At 45.8% G+C, this 17,807-nt stretch overlaps 1 protein-coding gene across 1 annotated transcript in view; it reads right to left on the reverse strand.

Moving 5' to 3' along the window:
* LOC140489286 (somatostatin receptor type 5-like) overlaps nucleotides 1-2,830 on the reverse strand; it is a 50,224-nt gene extending 47,394 nt beyond the window's left edge. Inside the window, exon 1 of the mRNA XM_072588672.1 lies at nucleotides 2,688-2,830. The gene's annotated coding sequence lies outside the window, so the exon portion shown is untranslated. The remainder of the gene's footprint in view (nucleotides 1-2,687) is intronic.
* Nucleotides 2,831-17,807: the final 14,977 nt, after the last annotated feature.

Below are 17,807 nucleotides of genomic sequence, written 5' to 3' on the forward strand. Positions count from 1 at the left end.
TGGTCTGCTGACATTCTTATTTCTGATTGGCGGCCCCTCACATCCCTGACTGTGTTCTGGAGGTATAGTGCAGCCTGACAATTCCAGGGCTCGTTTCCCAATCCCCACTGCTGCAACTGCATAATGTACAAGCTCGCAAATGTGAAAGTAGCTCTTTCACGGGATGTGGCAAGAATTTGCTGTCTGTCTCTAATTGTCCCAGCACTGAGTGACATGCTCAGCCATTTCAGAGAGCAATTAAAAGTCCACTTCGCTGTTTAAGGTCTGGAGTCACATGTAGGCCAGACCAGGTAAGAACGGCAGGTTTCCTTCACTGAAAGACATTAGTGAACCAATTGGATTTTTACCACAGTTGATGTCACCATTACAGGGACTAGTGTTACATTCCAGATTTCGTTAATTGAATTTAAATCGATGACCTGGGCCTCTGGATTACTTGCCCAATCACATTACCACAGGGTGCACTCTCAGTGGGTCAAAGACTACCACTTTAGAACGTGAAAAATGCCCGGTTCATCTCAAAGCAGCCTGCAAAAGCAAAGCTACGTGTCCAAAATTTGAACAATGGGTTAAACAAGCCATGCCATTTAAAAAATATTTTTAATGAGATCAATGGCACATCCCTGATTGCCCTTGAGAAGGTTGTAGGGAGCCATCTTCTTGAACCACTGCAATCCATGGGATGCAATACACCTGAGGGTAGCACGGTGGCTCAGTGGTTAGCACTGCTGCCTCACAGCGCCAGGGACCCGGGTCACTGTCTGTGTGGAGTTTGCATGTTCTCCCCGTGTCTGTGTGGGTTCACTCCAGTTTCCTCCCACAGTCCAAAGATGTGCAGGCTAGGGTGGATTGGCCATGTTAAATTGCCCATAACCTCTTCAGCTCACCTCTGCGACGAAGTGATGCCTAACTCCAAAAGGCAGAGTTCGAGGTGCTTCAGCCAATGACACTTCCTTTATCCGGAAATCTGCTGAAATTCCCATGTGGGACAGGATGGATACTACAGGAATAGGAGCTGCCATTCCCCTATCCATTAGACAATGTAATGGACTATTTAACATCATCAAGACTCAACAGCCTCTCCCTCCTCCTTTCTGTTGTCACTTCACTATATATTGAAATTTCTTCCCTCTCCCATCAATATACAAAACATCTTCCTTTAGCTTCCTCGGTCATTCAAATAGCTTTCTATTGTGGAAAGGGAACTATAAAACTATAAACCACCCCGGCTAACTGACCCATGGCCTCCCTGCAATATCACAGTTACATTTGCTTTCGCTCTCATTTCAGCTCTCCCGATTTGATTTGCACTCCTCCTGGTCTGGTTTAAAGTGATCCCAACTGATTCACAGTTGACCATACTGCTTCCCAGTGATCTCGGTCTGCTTCCGAGTAACCCCCGTCTGCTTCCCAGTTTTCCTGACTGACTCACAGTGATCCTGACCTGACTCACAGTGATCCTGACTGATTCCCAGTGGTCGTAGTCTGCTTCCCAGTGTTCCTGACCTGACTCACAGTGATCCTGACTGATTCCCAGTGATCCCGGTCTGCTTCCCAGTAGTCGTGGTCTGCTTCCCAGTGTTCCTGACCTGACTCACAGTGATCCTGATCTGCTTCCAAGAGGACCTGAGTGTTTGACATTCTGCCAGGAATTTACAGAATGCCTACAGATGTAACATAACTAACTAAACCAAAACAAGGAGGTGCTGAGGGGAACACCTTCCTTATACAGTGACATGTTCTGGATTTGAAATTCACTGCCTTACAAGGGACAGATTCATTACTGCAAACTTTCCAAAGGGAATTAGCCGATATGTGTGATAAAAGGTTCACAGAACTATTGGGAGAAGAAAAGGGGGAGTGGGGGGGAGTGAGACTGACTGAATATTCCTAAGAAAGGGACAGCACAGATGTGACCGGCTGAATGGACTCCTGCTATACTGTAAGATGTTAAAGCCAAGAAGCTTACACAGAGCATAAACGAGTGTTAATGTTTCATTCCTAGGGACTAGCAACATTTGACAATCTGTGGCAACTTGTGATCCATTGACCAAATATAGTTTAATGTGACACAACTGACGATGATCTTTTTTCCCAGCTCATTTGAACAAGAAAGCATTTTTTGCATTTCTTCCTCCATTCTCACACTGTCTCACCAGTGTACAGAAGGAAAAGGAACAAGTGCAATCTCTGAAAGAGGTGAAGGTCGCAGGAAGAGAAAGAAAGTTTTCAGTTAAAGCATGAGAAAAATTAAAAGGAGGTCAGGGAGATATTGCAACCCCTTGTGTCCTGCTTTTGAACGCTGAGATATTTTTACAGGCAGAATAATTAATTAAATATTCATTGCTTTATGTTGACTTTTTTTTAAAAATGATAAAGAAGCCACACTATCAATCTCAGGTGTTTTCCTTGTGAGACCTTTCTTTGAGGGAGTCCGATGATGGAGAGCCAGCCCTGATTAAAATAGGAGATTTCACATCCTGCATCAACATCTCAAACGTTCCCCAGGACAGGTATAACACAGGTTTACTCTGAAGAGACACCACCTTTGCCCTTTATCAACGCCAAATGCCCTGCCTCCTCTAACATCCCCGCCACAAAACCGAAGGAAAAATTGAAATGCAAACTGCCCCGCGAAACCTTTCAACACACATTGTCTCTGTAAAAGGTCTTTGCAATCATCCTACCTTAATTCAAGCTCTGTCTTGACTTCAAAGAAAATACACAAACTGCTTCCAGTTTTCTGTCTGGTACCCTCTGTCTGAAAGCACTCTCCCTGCTACACCAGGACTTCAGCAAACATGCTGACAGAAGAGATACAATTGCTAATCTTTGCAAACAATGCTTCAACAGCTCTAACACTCTCATAAATATTGCTATAAATTGTGTCAATCGCTTTGACTGGCAGTGCGGAGATCCGATCAGGAGCCACACGGCGAGAGACCAATCAGCACTTTCTGAACAAACAGGAGGACCAGCCAGTCTTGTGTGTGGAGGCGGAGAGTTGACAAGATTTATTTGACAGACTCCGCAAGGTTTAGAAGTTTGCTGTAGCATTCATTTATCATTTATACAATGCCATCTCTTTGTACCTATTCTGCAGTGTAGCCTGTTGCGCTGTCTGTCTGCTGCTGTTATTTCCATGGCTACCCTATCAAACAGATGTTTTCAATGCTTGAGATTTTCTTCCTTTCTTTTTATTTTCACCGTGCAGGCAAGCATCTTAACGGGTAGTTTTACAGCACAGGCATGGCCATTCAGCCCCTCAATGCCTGGTGCTGGCTTTGTGCTCAAAAGATGCTTTCCCTCCTCATCCCGTCAGCATCTTATCTGCAGCTATCCCCTTCATTCCCCCGGTCACTGTCATTAAATCTTACATCCCAGTGCACGTTCCAGCGCAGTCTAATCCCATGGGGCTGGCCTATTTTGAGTCGAGGAAGGAGCTTAACAGAGAAGAGACTGCATCGACGGTACGGTGCTAGCGCCAACTCGTGGAGACAGTGACTGAATCGGGTGTGGGCTGGTGTGGTACCCGGTAGCATCGGGGGCATCTGCATTGGCGAGGGTCAGGAGGATTCCTAGTGCCGAGGGCATTGGTGGAGGTGAGATGACGTAGAAGAGTGGGAAACTTTCGCCCCAATGGCGGCGAAGGGGACTCGTGCCCAGGCACTAGCCCCATAGGCCACGATGGAGCAAGAAGGACTGTAAAGTCGGGCACTTTCTCTTTGTTTCTTTATTCTTTTGTCTATGTTTTGGTTTATCTTTCTGTGCTTTAAGATGACGTCAGAGAGTGGCAACACTATCCAACACTTCCCGCTGCATTTTGTGACAAACTGCACGTGACGATAAGTAAATCAAATCAAGAACTTCCTTTAGATTTGGAGCTGCAAAAGCACAGCAGGTCAGACAGCATCTGAGGAGCAGGAGAGTCAATGTTTTGGGCTGACGAAGGGGGTTCAGTCTGAAACATTGACTCTCCTGCTCCTCAGGCGCTGTCTGACCTGCTGTGTTTTTCCAGCATTACATCTATTGGCTCTGGTTTCCAACATCTGTAGGGGTGGCACAGTGGCTCAGTGGTTAGCACTGCTGCCTCACAGCACCAAGGACCTGGGTTTGAATCCAGCCTCGGGTGGCTGTCTGTGTGGGGTTTGCATGTTCTCCTTGTGTCTGTGTGGGTTTCCTCCGGGTGCGCTGGCTTCCTCCCACAGTCCAAAGATGTGCAGGTTAGGTGAATTAGCCATGCCAAATTGCCCATAGTGTCAGGGGTAAATATAGGATAGGGGAATGGGTCTGGGTGAGTTACTCTTCGGAGGGTCGGTGTGGATTTGTTGGGCCGAAGAGCCAGTTTCCATACTGTGAGGATTCTAATCTTACTGACTCCAAGAACTACCTTTAATAGTCATATGTAATGAAGATGTCATATTGGGGTTGAAACGCTAACCGCATTTTTCTCTCTCCCCCGATGCTGCCAGACCTGCTGAGTTTCTCCAGCAATCCCTCTCTGCGTTTCTAAAGAAAAATGCTGGTCCCTAGCAACCACATATTTTGCCTTGAAATACATGTTTCAGGTCCCTGACATTGTCGGGAGAACTTACAACTGTGGGACCAGAGACTTCTGTCGTTGCAAAAAGAGAGCTGGTTTGTGTAAGTGAGAGCCAGCTCAGCGAAACTGTTACTCCAAGGGCATAGAGGCACTCTGAGGGAATCAGGGTTGGAGGGTGTGTTACCTCAGTACTGCAGGCTCATCTGAGACCTGGGAAATTCCCTCTGCATTCTACAAATTAAATTGTTTTAAGTCTCTTAGCTCTAAGCCTTGGAATTCCCTCCCCAAACCCTTCTGCCACTCTCTCTAAGACAGGCTAAGCAAAGACATGCCAGAGAATTCCTCGAGGCCTGGCACTCCAACCACAACGCCATAAACAAACACATAGATCTAGATGCCATCTATCAACCTCTCAGAAAATGAACAGGAAATGACATCACCACAAACCCCAGGAACCCCATCCAGGAGAATGATAATAAATAGAAAGCAGGAGACAACAGCTTCGCTTCACTTGGAGGTCACCACTGATGATGTTACCTAGCCAGGTAACGAAACATCTGGATATCAAACCTACAGCTCAGCGAGCAAACCTACACCCTAAACTCTCTCTTCTGTTTCAACTGTACCTTAAAACACATCAACTTAGAAACAGAAAAACACAGAAAAGAGGGGCAGGAAGAGGCTATTCGGCCCTTCAAGGCTGCTTCACCATTCAATCCGATTGTGGCTGATCATCCAACGCAGTCCTCCCCCCACCCCATTCCCACTTTTGCCCCATATCCCATGCTCCCTTTAGCCCCATGAGCTATATCTAACTCCCTCTTGCAAATATTCCATGTTTTAGCCTCAATTGTTTTCTGTGCAGAGAATCCCACAGGCTCACCGCTCTCAGGGAGAAAACATTTCACAGAATCACATAACCCTTACAGCGTAGAACGAGGTGGTTTGGCCCATTGAGTCTGCACCAACCTCCGAACAGCAATCCCTCCAGAACCACCCATCCCTGTAACCCTGCAATTCCCATGGCTAATCCACCTAACCTGTGCATCCCTGGACACTGCAGGCAATTTCCCATGGACATTCTACCTAACCTGCACATCGTTGGAAACCGGAGCACCCAGAGGAAACCCATGCAGACACGGGGAGAATGTGAAAACTCCACACAGACAGTCGCCCGAGGCTGGAATCGAACCTGACTCCCTGGAGCCATGAGGCAGCAGTGCTAATCACTGAGCCACAATGCCCCCTCTCCTCATTTCATATCCTTATATTCAGCCCCTCACCCCATTCCCCCATTGGGTTTGGAAATCTTGGTCACTGAGAAGGTCCTTTCTGTGTTTACCCTACCTAGTCCAGTTAGATTGTTAGAGATTTCTATGAGACATCCGCCCCCCACCCTCCGATTCTGTTAAACTCCAGTGAATATGATCCAAACTGATCTAGTCCCTCTTCATGTCAATCCTGCCATTCCAGGAACCAGTCTGGTAGATCTTTGCTGCATTCTTCCACCGTCAGAACGTTCTTCCTCAGATAGGGAGACCAAAACTGCACAGAATACTTCAGGTGTGGTCTCACCGAGGCTCTGTACAATAGCAGCAAAACATCCCTGCTCCTCTGCTCGAACTCTCTAGCTATGAAAGCCATCGTCCACCCTCTGTCTGTGTGGAGTTTGCACATTCTCCCCGTGTCTGCGTGGGTTTCCTCAGGGTGCTCTGGTTTCCTCCCACAGTCCAAAGCTGTGCACCTTAGGGTGGATTGGCCATAGGAAACTGTCCCAGAGTTTCCAGGGATGTGCAGGCTGGGTGGGTTAGCCATGGGAAATGCAGGGTTACAGGAATAAGGTAGGGTGTGCTGGGTTTGGGTGGGATGTTCTTTGGAGGGTTGATATGGACCCAAACGGGCCAAATGGCCTGCTTCCACATTGTGATTCCACGATTCCCTTTTGCTTACTTTGCCTGCTGCTCCTACATATTTACTTTTCCCCGTATTATGGTTTCCTCTCCTGATATTTCCTTCTTTTGGTTCAGAGTCAATGTTTACTTGCTAATGCTCTTATTGAAAACTGGGTTAGTTTGCAATGAAAACTGACACCTTCAAGCTCTCCTCTACGGCAATATGACCCTGACCTGGGGCTGTGTTGTCCAACTACATGAGTAGGCCATGGCCTGCCAGTGTTATCACTCAACATTAATCCAGAAAGTCAGCTAGTGTTCTGGGGAATCGGATTGGAAACCCACCACAGCAGATGGTGGGATCTAAATTCTGAAAAAGTATCTGCTGACGATCATGAAACCATTGCTGATTGTTGGAAAAACTCACTGGGTATTGAACTCGACACCGGAAAACACAACGGCAGAAACTACCCTATTGGCCATGCAAAGTTCCTTACTAATGTCTGGGGACTAGTGCTAGAAGGATAAGGGCAACAGATATATGAGAACACCACCACCTTCAAGTTCCCCTCCAAGCCACTCACCACCCTGACTTGGAAATATACCACTGTTCCTTCACTGACAAAGGGGCAGCGCTCCAAAAGCTTGTGATTTCAAATAAACCTGTTGGACCCTAACCTGGTGTTGTGTGACTTCTGACCTTGTCCACCTTAGTCCCACACTGGCACCTCCACATCATGGCTACCTTGTTGGTGACACCCATTTCCCATGATAGAAAGTGGGATAACATTGAAGTGTACGAAAGTGGGATTAGTGTAGGTAGTTGTGTATTTTTGGCAGTACAGACTAGATAGGCCAAAGGGCCTCTTCTACACTGTATGATGCTATGAATAAACTAAAGAATAAACTAAACTATGAATAAACTAAACTTGTTGCAATGGAGTGGGTGGTTTTATTCATTCTGAGACATACACTTGCATCGATGTAATTCAGATGCGCGTTGCACAGCTCTGCAACATTAAAGGTGTCACCAAACATTCCCAGAATAAACCAATTCTGTTGGGATTTTTTATCTTTGCAACCATCTTAAAGCAGTGCCCTATGGCTTAACTTTGGATCAAAACTCCACAGGAATTCCCTCGGAGTCCCATATAATTTCAAAGATCTCTTTAAGTTTTTGCCCAACCATGTCTTTCACTAGGGGCCCCATAAACAATGCCATTGAAGTTCATCGCAACGCTAAATGACCAGCCCTTTTAACCTGAGATTAACACCAACACCACCTCCCCCACCCCCACCACCCCAATCCCCGTCTCAATCAATCCCTTTCACATTCCCCATAACAAATGGGAACAGGCGCAGCCATTCGGCCCCTCGAGCTTCCCCTGCCATTCAATAGGATCTGATATTCCTCACACCTTGCCCTTTCCCCAAAACACTTGATTCCCCGACTGATCAGGAATTGATTGACCCGTCTCTAAAATATACGTAATGTCTCTGCTCCCAACAGCTCTTTGTCAAGATGGTGCTGGAAAAGTACGGCAGGTCAGGCAGTATCCGAGGAGGAAGAAAATCGACATTTCGGGCAGGAGACCTATCCCAACAGCTCTTTGGCAAGCAGGTCCAAAGACTACAACTCTTTGAAAGAAGCACCTCTTTATTGTGAGAGTGTGCCCTCCTTTGATTCTCGGCTCCCCCATAAGGGGAAACATCCTCTCAGCATTGACCTTGGCAGGCCGTTTCAGCATCCGACAGGTCGCCTCTCACTCATAAAGTGCCTATAGTGTGTAAACAGGCCCTCCAAAGAATAACCCACCCAGACCCATCCCCCTACCCTATTATCCTACATTTACCCCTGATTAATACACCTAACCTACATATCTCTGAACACTAGAGGCAATTTAGCATGGCCAATTCACCCTAACCTGCATATCTTTGGATTGCGGGAGGGAACTGGAGCACCTGGAGGAAACCCATGCAGACACGCGAGAATGTGCAAATTCCACACAGACAGCCACCCAAGGCGAGAATCGAACCCAGGTCCCTAACGCTGAGAGGTAGCAAGTGCACTGAGTCACCATGCTGCTCTACTCTTTTTAATTCCCTGTTGACTTTCCTAAATGTTTCCGCTTGCCCATATTCTGCTCTGACTGATCCAGTTAGGGAGAGCTGTCTTCCCTGCATCGCACTACCATGACAAATGTAAGTGATGGTCACATCTCCCTGAGCGCTGACTGATATCCCTCAAGAGAGTTGACCTCACAACTTACATGTGGCAATGTCACACCTATGACGTGTTACAGGGGTCAAAGATGAGTGCTGCACTGAGATTAATCAATCTTCTGTCAATGCTTAAACACTGTGGGGATAAAGGACACAAACTGGATAAAACATTCTCCCTTTGAAACCTCCTTTATCACCCAGCGTGGTACCTGGCTATTTAGATTGGAAGGTCCGAGGTTCTGTCTCCTGCTGAGACTGGAGTTGAACTCAGACACAGCGACAAAATTAGCTGCTTTTCACCGTTTCTGGTCACTGGATTGCAGAAGGGACAAATCTTCAGGGTTTCTGTCTCTGCTCACAGGGAGAAAAACCAAAAGAACTGCAGATGCTGTAAAATCAGAAACCAAAACAGAAATCGCTGGAAAAGCTCAGAGGGTCTGGAAGCATCTGTGGAGAGAAATCAGAGTTAATGTTTCGGGTTGAGTGACCCTTCCTCAGAATTGATGGTAGCTAGGAAAATATACGTTTATATGCAGAAGATTGATTGAGGAGAGGCAGGGTAAGGAATAAACAGTAAGTGAGGAGAGAACCCAAAGAGAGAAGAACAGTTGGACAGAAAAAGGAGTTGGATTACGATTCAGCTAGGACGCTAAAGAGCTATTAATGGGGACTATTAGTGGCTAACAATGGGTTGTGTTTAATGGCAGACCATGTGATAACAAGGCCTGGTGTGTGGACGCTACAGAAAGGACATGGGAGAGACCAGTCCCAGATATTGAACTCAGTATGGAGTCTGGAAGGTTGCAGGGTCCCCAAGCAGAAAAGGGGAAAGTATTGGTGTGGATAGAGGATTGGTTGACTAACAGGAAGCAAAGAGTGGGGATAAATGAGTGCTATTCTGGTTGGCAATCAGTGACTAAAGGTGTTGGAACCGCAATTATTTACAATTTATATAGATGATTTGGAGTTGGGTACCACGTGTAGTCTGTCAAAGTTTGCCGATGACACTAAGATGAGTGGCAGAGCAAAGTGTGCAGAGGACTGTGAAACTTTGCTGAGGAACATAGATACATTGATTGAGTGGGCAAAGGTGTGGCAGATGGAATACAATGTTAGTTAATGTGAAGTCATACATTTTGGTAGGAGTAACAGCAAAATACATTATTACTTGAATGGCAAAAACTTGCAGCATGCTGCTAGGCAGAGGGACCTGTGTGTCCTTGTGTATAAATCACAGAAGGTTGGCCTGCAGGGTACAACAAGTAATTAGGAAGGTAAATGGAATTTTGTCCTTCATTGCGAAAGGAGTTGGATCTAAAAGTAGAGAGGTAATGTTACAGATGTACTGGATGCTGGTGAGGCCACACTTGGAGTACTGCGTGCAGGTTTGATCTCCTCCCTTGAGAAAGGATGTACCAGCACTGGAGGGGGTACAGAGGAGGTTCACTAGGTTGTTTCCGAAGTTGAGGGGGTTGTCTTATGAGGAGAGACTGAGTAAAGTTGGATTATATTCATTGGAATTCAGAAGAATGAGGGGAGTTCTTATCAAAACATGTAAAATTATGAAGGAAATCAATAAAACAGGAGTAGAGAGGATGTTTCCCCTGGTAGATGAGACCAGGACAAGAGGGCATGGCCTCACAATCAGGGGGATCAGAGTTAGGACGGAATTGAGAAGGAACATCTTCACCCAGAAGGTTGTAAATCTATGGAATTCCCTGCCCAGGGGAGTAGTTGACGCTACTTCAGTAATCGCTTTTAAAGCAAAGGTAGATGCTTTCTGAAAAATAAAGGAATTAAGGGATATGGTGAAAACGCGGGTTAGTGAAGCCAAGTTCATGAAAAGATCAGCCATGATCTTATTGAATAGTGGAGCAGGCTCGATGGGCCGTTCGGCCTACTGCTCCTCCTACTGCTCTTGCGTTCTTCTGTTCTTCCAGTTTGTGCTGAGCTTCATTGGAGCACTGCAGTAAGCCTGAGACGGAGGTATTGGAAAGGGAACAGGGTGGTGGGTTGGTATGGCAGGAAACCGGAAGCTCAGGGTCTTTTTTGCGAACTGAATGTAGGCATTCTGCGAAGTGGTCACCCAGCCTATGCTCCGTTTCTCCAATGTAGAGGAGACCACATTGTGAGCAGCGAATGCAGGAGACTAGACTGCGAGAAGTGCAGGTAAAGTGCTGCTTTACTTGGAAGGTGTGTTTGGGCCCTTGGATACTGAGGAGACAGGAGGGAAACGGGCAGGTGTTACACCTTCAGCAGTTGCAGGAGAAGATGCCATGGGGCTGTTGGAGCGGGGGTGGGGGTGGTGGGGACGGGGGGGGTCTGGTGTGGTGGAAGGTGTGTTGATGGGAGTGAAGGAGGACTGGACTGGGCTGGTCAAAAAGTATATTCAAGACTGAGACAGATTTTTAATCAGGAAGGGAATCAAGGGTTACAGGGAAAAGGCAGGGTACAGGAGTTGAGGATGATCAGATCAACCACGATCCCATTGAATTTTATTTATTTGTGCATGGGATGTGGCTTCCTCTGGCTAAACCAGCATTTATTGCCCATCCCTAATTGCCCAGAGGGTAGTTAAGAGACAACCACATTGCTGTGGGTCTGGCGTCACATGTAGGCCAGACCAGGTAAGGATGGCAGATTTCCTTCCCTCGAAGACATTAGTGAACCACATGGGTTTTCTCAACAATGGTTTCAAAATCATCATTACACTCCTAATCCCAGGTTCTTTGTATTGAATTCAAATTCCACCATCTGCAGAGGTAGGATTTGAGCCAGGGTCCCCAAAACATCAGCGGAGTTCCTGGATTCATAGTCTAGCGTTAATACCAAATGAAAACCAAAAGAACTGCGGATGCCGGAAATCCGAAATAAACACAAAATTGCTGGAAAAGCTCAACTGGTCTGTGGAGAGAAACCAATTAATATTTCGGGTCAAGTGACCCTTCCTCAGGACTGAGTTCCACGGTTCTGAGGAAGGGTCACTCGACCTGAAATGTTAATTTTGTTTGGACCTGATGAGATTTTCCAGCAATTTCTGTCTTTGTAGCAATAATGTAACCAGGTCAGAGCATGACAGAGCGAACTCGATGGGCTGAATGGTGTACGACTGTTGCTATGTTTTATGAGCCTCACCCCGTCGTGCTCTCTGCTCAAAGCTGGGCAGCTTCTAGCTGGTTCTTCTAGGCGCTGGGGCAGCAATTTATTTATTTCATTCCCCCCACACTACCGCCTAACTGCGGTAGTGCTTATTTTCCCCCCGCACCCATGTTGTGTGTGTGCACAGTGAGACACAGTGAAAGACACAAGGTGAACAAGTCTTTACTCAGTTTCCACCTAGGGCAGCATTTTAAAGGTTTACCTGAGAAAGTGTTGATTGTCTTCTTTTTATAAACATAACAATAACAAGACAGCTTCTAATTTTACTGTGCAGCACTGTCAGCTCAATGTTTAAACAGTCAGTGACTGCTGACATTATCCCAATGACTGCTTTGGGAGTTACTGAGGGCTGACAGTGCGTGGGGGCTGAATTAACATCAGTTCCAAGGCAGCTGCGAATCCAGAAGGCACTATCATTTCTCGGTTGCTTTGCTGGATTTATTTGAGCGCTGCCACACGATGAACTGGACTGTGGGAGTCTCGCACAGCTCCTTAACCTTCCCTTCAAGTCTCGGCAGAGACCTCAGCCACTTCTGCATGGCCAGAGGTACGGAGAGGAGCATAAGCGAAAATAAAGCCATTAGCGATCACCATGGAAACCACTTAAAGGTGGGGTGTTGATGGCAACCTGCCAAGCCTCCAAATGCTACTTTGCTGTTTAAAAAGGCCACATAGGAAATGATGAAATGTTATTTTAGCTTCATTTAGTAGTGGTACTGTCACTGACAGAAATTGAGGTTAATGCTTTTGGGGACCTGAGTTGGAATATCATCAGGGCAGGAGATAAAGCTTGATAAAAGTCTAGAACAAAAATCTTGCCTAATAGAGAGTCATGAGCACAAACGAGGCCCTTCAGCCAGTCCACGCCAGTCATCCAGCATCTATCTACTCTAATTCCATTTTCTCCCTCTTGGCCCATAGCCTTGTGTTTCAAACGCCCATCTGGATATTTCTTTTACGTTTCTTGAAGGTTCCTACTCAGACCACCAAGTCAGGAAGTGACTTCCAGATGCCCATCATTCTCTGGGTGGAAAAGATTTTCCCCTCAAATCCCATCAAAATCTCCTGCATGTTACCTTAAATCTGTGATTCCCCCCACCCCCACAAAAAAGACAGAGAATGGGCGGATGCTGAAAATCAGAAATAAAGCAGAAATTGCTGGAGAAACTCAACAGGTCTGGCAGGATCTGTGGAGAGAGAAAAACGGTGTTAACGGTTTGGGTCGAGTGACGCTTGCACAGAATAGAGCACCACAGAACTGTTCTGTAGAAGGATCACTGGACCTGCAACATTAACTCTGTTTTCTGTCTGCAGATGCTGCCAGACCTGCTGAGTTTTTCCATCAATTTCTACTTTTGTTTAAAACTGTGGCCTGTGGATGTTGACCCCTCCACTTCCGGGATTAAATGGGGACTACCTAACCACTGTCAATTGTCATTAAAAACTCTTTTGGTTCCTTTATGTCCTTAATAAAAAATAATGCAAGCCTAACCAGTAGGAGTAAGAATAACACAAGAACGAGAGTCAAATAATATGTGCAACCAAACTGAGTTTTAGCATTCCTGCTTCTTTAACAGTAAGATTTTCAATAACATTTAAAAAGGCTCTTAAACGCTGTCAGATCCTCACTGTGTGATTTTGTTAATCAATGAGTCAGTGATAGAGTCATAGAGATGTACAGCACAAAACTCGATCCACCTCCTCCACTCTGACCAGATACCCCAATCTGACCTAATTTCATTTGCCAGCACTTGGTCCATATCCCTCCAAACCCTTCCTATTCCTAGACCCATCCAGATGCCTTTTAAATGTTGTAATTTTACCTACACCACTCCCTCTGGCAGTTTACTCCATTCACGTGAAAAAGCTACCCCTTGGGTCCCTTTGAAATCTTTCCCCTCTCACCTTAAATCTATGCCCTCTAATTTTAGATTATCCCACCCCAGGGAAAAGACCTTGTTTATTCATCCTATCCATGCCCCTCAAAATTTTATAAACTTCTATAAGGTCACCCCTCAGCCTCTGACGCTCCAGGGAAAATAGCCCTAGCTTATTCAGCCTCTCCCTATAGCTCAAACCCTACAATCATGGCAACATTCTTGTAAATCTTTTCTGAACCCTTTCAAGTTTCACAACATCCTTCCTATAACAGGGAAATCAGAATTGTATGCAATATTCCAAAAGTGGTCTCACCAATGTCCTACACAGCTACAATATGACTCCCAACTTCTATACTCAATGTACTGACCAATAAAGGCAAGCATACCAAATGTCTTCTTCACTATACTATCTATCTGTGCAGAAGAAATATACAAGGATGATGCCAGGACTCAACGGTCTGAGTTATAGGGAGAGGTTGGACAAGCTGGGACCTTTTCTTTAAAGCATGGGAAACTGAGGAGGGATCTTATAGAAGTGTATAAGATCATGAGAGGCATAGATAGGTTGAACACACTCAGTCTTTTTCCCAGGGTTGGGAAATTGAGGACTTGAGGGCATCAGTTTAAGGTCAGAGGGGCAAGAATAAAAGGGAACCTGAGGGGCAATACTTTTACACAGAGGGTGGTATGCATGTGGAATGAGCTGCCAGCAGAAGTGGTTGAGATGGATACATTAACAACATTTAAAAAGGCATTTGGACAAATACATGGATAGGGAAGGTTTAGAAGGATATGGGCAAGTGCAGGGAAATGAGCGTGGACGGACATTTTGGCCGGCATGGACCAGTTTGGGCCAAAGGACCTGTCTCCATGCTGTAGGACTCTCTGACTCTATGACTCCACTTTCAAGGCACTATGAACCTGCACTCTGAGGTCTCTTTGTTCAGCAAGCCACCCCAGGGCCTTATGTTGTGGAAGAATCACTCAATGTTCTATAAAAAAATTAACAGGAGAGGCAGAAAGGTCTTCACAAAATTAAACTTTAATCTTGCAAAATCAAAGCTGTGAGAGCCAGCAAAATGCCTTCCCCGACTCCCCACAAGCTCTTTGTTCTTCTACAACTTATACAATTGTTGTTCCAGCACTTATCAGATAACATTAGCATAACTAATTATGCTGGTTTGCTTTGTCTTTCTAAACTAATCATCGTCTGCCACACTGGGTCCCTCCATCACACTTAACCTATCACTTTACAACACTATCATCTTCAGCACTTGGAGATGCCGGTGTTGGACTGGGGTGTACAAAGTTAAAAAATCACACAACACCAGGCTATAGTCCAACAGGTTTAATTGGAGGCACACTAGCTTTCGGAGCTCCTGGTGAAGGAGCATCGCTCCAAAAGCTAGTGTGCTTCCAATTAAACCTGTTGGACTATAACCTGGTGTTGTGTGATTTATAACATCATCTTCAGAATTAGCTCATCTACCAGTGATTCAACTAACCTATCACAATGCACTACCACTTTCTGTTGCTGGAGCCCTGTAATATGATCCCAGGCAAGCTTACAACACTAAGTTAACTACATAACTACTGGATTAGTGGTGCTGGAAGAGCACAGCAGTTCAGGCAGCATCCAACGAGCAGCGAAATCTACCAGAGTAACTTCCAAACTTACCATTAAGTGTATAAGTCCTGCCCTGATTTGCCTTTCCAAAATGCAACACCTCACATTTATCTCAGTGGCCTTTCTTCAGAACATGACTGCAAGTACTGGCCGAGAGACTCTCTTCATTTTCTGCCACTCCTTTGGAATATCAGGTTATGATATGTTCTATTAACGAGGTCACCTGTAACTTAGTCAATGACCCCACCCCAGTGGCTGACTTCAGGCTACTATGAGGCAATCTTTTTTTAACTCACCAGTTGTCGGCTTTGTAGGCTGGACCAGCAATTATTGCCCATCTCTCCCTCATTTCCCTCAAAAGGTGGTGGTAAGCTGCATTTTTGAATTGCTTCATTCCCTTTGGTGGTGGGATACGACAATGCCATTGGGGAGGGAATTCCAGGATTTTGCCCCAGCGACAATAAAGGAACGACGATATATTTCCAAGTCAGGATGGTGAATGGCTTGGAGGGGGACATGCAGGGGGTGGCGTTCCCATGTATCTTCTGCCCTTGTCCCTCCAGGTGGAAGTGGTCGTGGGTTTGGAAGGTGCTGTCTGAGGAACTTTGATGAATTTCTGCAACACATCTTGTAGATAATATACACTGCTGGTGCTGAGTGTTGGTGGTGGAGGGAGTGGATGGGGTGCCAGTCAAGTGGGCTGCTTTGTCCTGGATGATGTCACGGTTCTTTCATGTTGTTGGAGCTGCACCCATCCAGACACCTGGGGTGTATTCCATCACACTCCTGACTTGTCCTCGTAGGTGATGGACAGGCTTTGGGGAGTCAAGAGGTGAGTTACTTGCTGTAAGATTCTCGGTCTCTGACCTGTTGTGCTAACCATAGTATTTACACGGCTAGTCCAGTTGAATTTCTGATCAATGATAATCCCCAGGATGTGGATAGTGGAGGATTCAGTGACAGCAATGCTGTTGGATTCAGTGATAGTTAGATTCATGTCATGTCAGAGATGGCCACTGACTGGCAATTGTGTTGCACGAATATCACTTGCTATTTCTCAGTCTGGTTTTGTCCAGGTCTTGCTGCATTTACTGTCTGAGATTTTCCAGGATTTGAAGAGTAATGTTTGAGGCACAACTGAGAGTGATGCCTGGGAGAGAACTCTCTAAACAAATTGTGTTTTCTTTTCATTTCTCCGAACATTTTCATTTAAAGTGATAAAAGCATTTGGAGGTGTGGATTGGAAGGATTTTTATGAACAAACCAAAAATCCAATTGAGCAGCAAATTTTGGTCAGCGCATTGAGTATAGAAGTTGGGGGTCATATTGTGGCTGTACAGGACATTGGTTAGGCTGCTTTTGGAATACTGTATGCACTTCTGGTCTTCCTACCATAGGAAATGTGTTATGAAACTTGAAAGGGTTCAGGGAGTGGTTTGGTGGCTCAGTGGTTAGCACAGCTGCCTCACAACACCAGGGTCCCAGCTTTGATCCCAGCCTCGCGTGACTGTTTGGAGTTTGCACATTCTCCCCGTGTCTGCGTGGGTTTCCTCCCACAACCCAAAGATGCGCAGGTTAGGTGAATTGGCCGTGTTATTGCCCATAATGCGAGGTGCATTAGTCAGAGGGAAATGGGTCTGGGTGGGTTACTCTTCGGAGGGTCGGTGTGGACTGGTTGGGCTGAAGGGCCTGTTTCCACACTGTAGGGAATCTAATCTAAAAATATTTACAAAGATGTTGCCAGGGTTTGGGGTATGGGGAGAGGCTGGATAGGCTAGAGTTATCTTCCCTGGAGCATTGGAGGGTGGTGGTAACCTAATAGAGATTAATAAAATCATGAGGGATATAGATAGGGTAAATAGACAAGGTCTTTTTCCCAGGGTAAGGAAAATCCAAACCCAGAGGACATAGGTTTAGGGTGAGAGGGGAAAGATTTAAAAGGGACCTAAGGGGCAATTTTTTTCATGCAGAGGGTAGTGCCTGTATGGAATGAGCCGCAAGAGGAAGTGGTGGAGGCTGGTACAATTGCAACATTTAAAAGATATCTGGTTGGGCATATGAATAGGAAGGGTTTAGAGGGATATGGGCCAAGTGCTGGCAAATGGAACTAGATTAATTGAAGATATCTGATCCGAATGGATGATTTGGACCGAAGGGTCTGCTGCACATCTCTATGACTCTAATTCCATTTCCAGATGGCTGAGAAAAGGCAAGGCAGTAATACCTGATGGATGGACCAATGGTTTAAGTGGAGAAGTCAAATGTGTTATCTCCTGTGCTGCACCCAGTTAGAGCCAGCAATGGTGCCTCCTTATTTGGCCATCAGGAGATCTCCTTGCCCCTGTTCCAGTAATTGTCTCTCCCATCTCCAAATGTCCCTCGCAATTTAGTTCAGCCTCGCAAGCCGCAGATGTCTTAAAAGAAATTTGCATTTATAATGAATCGTGGGGAGAGATTGCCTCACCATGGAGTGGGCTTTCATG

This window comes from Chiloscyllium punctatum, chromosome 18 (assembly GCF_047496795.1).
Source record: "Chiloscyllium punctatum isolate Juve2018m chromosome 18, sChiPun1.3, whole genome shotgun sequence".
NCBI classification, from domain to species: Eukaryota; Metazoa; Chordata; class Chondrichthyes; order Orectolobiformes; family Hemiscylliidae; genus Chiloscyllium; species Chiloscyllium punctatum.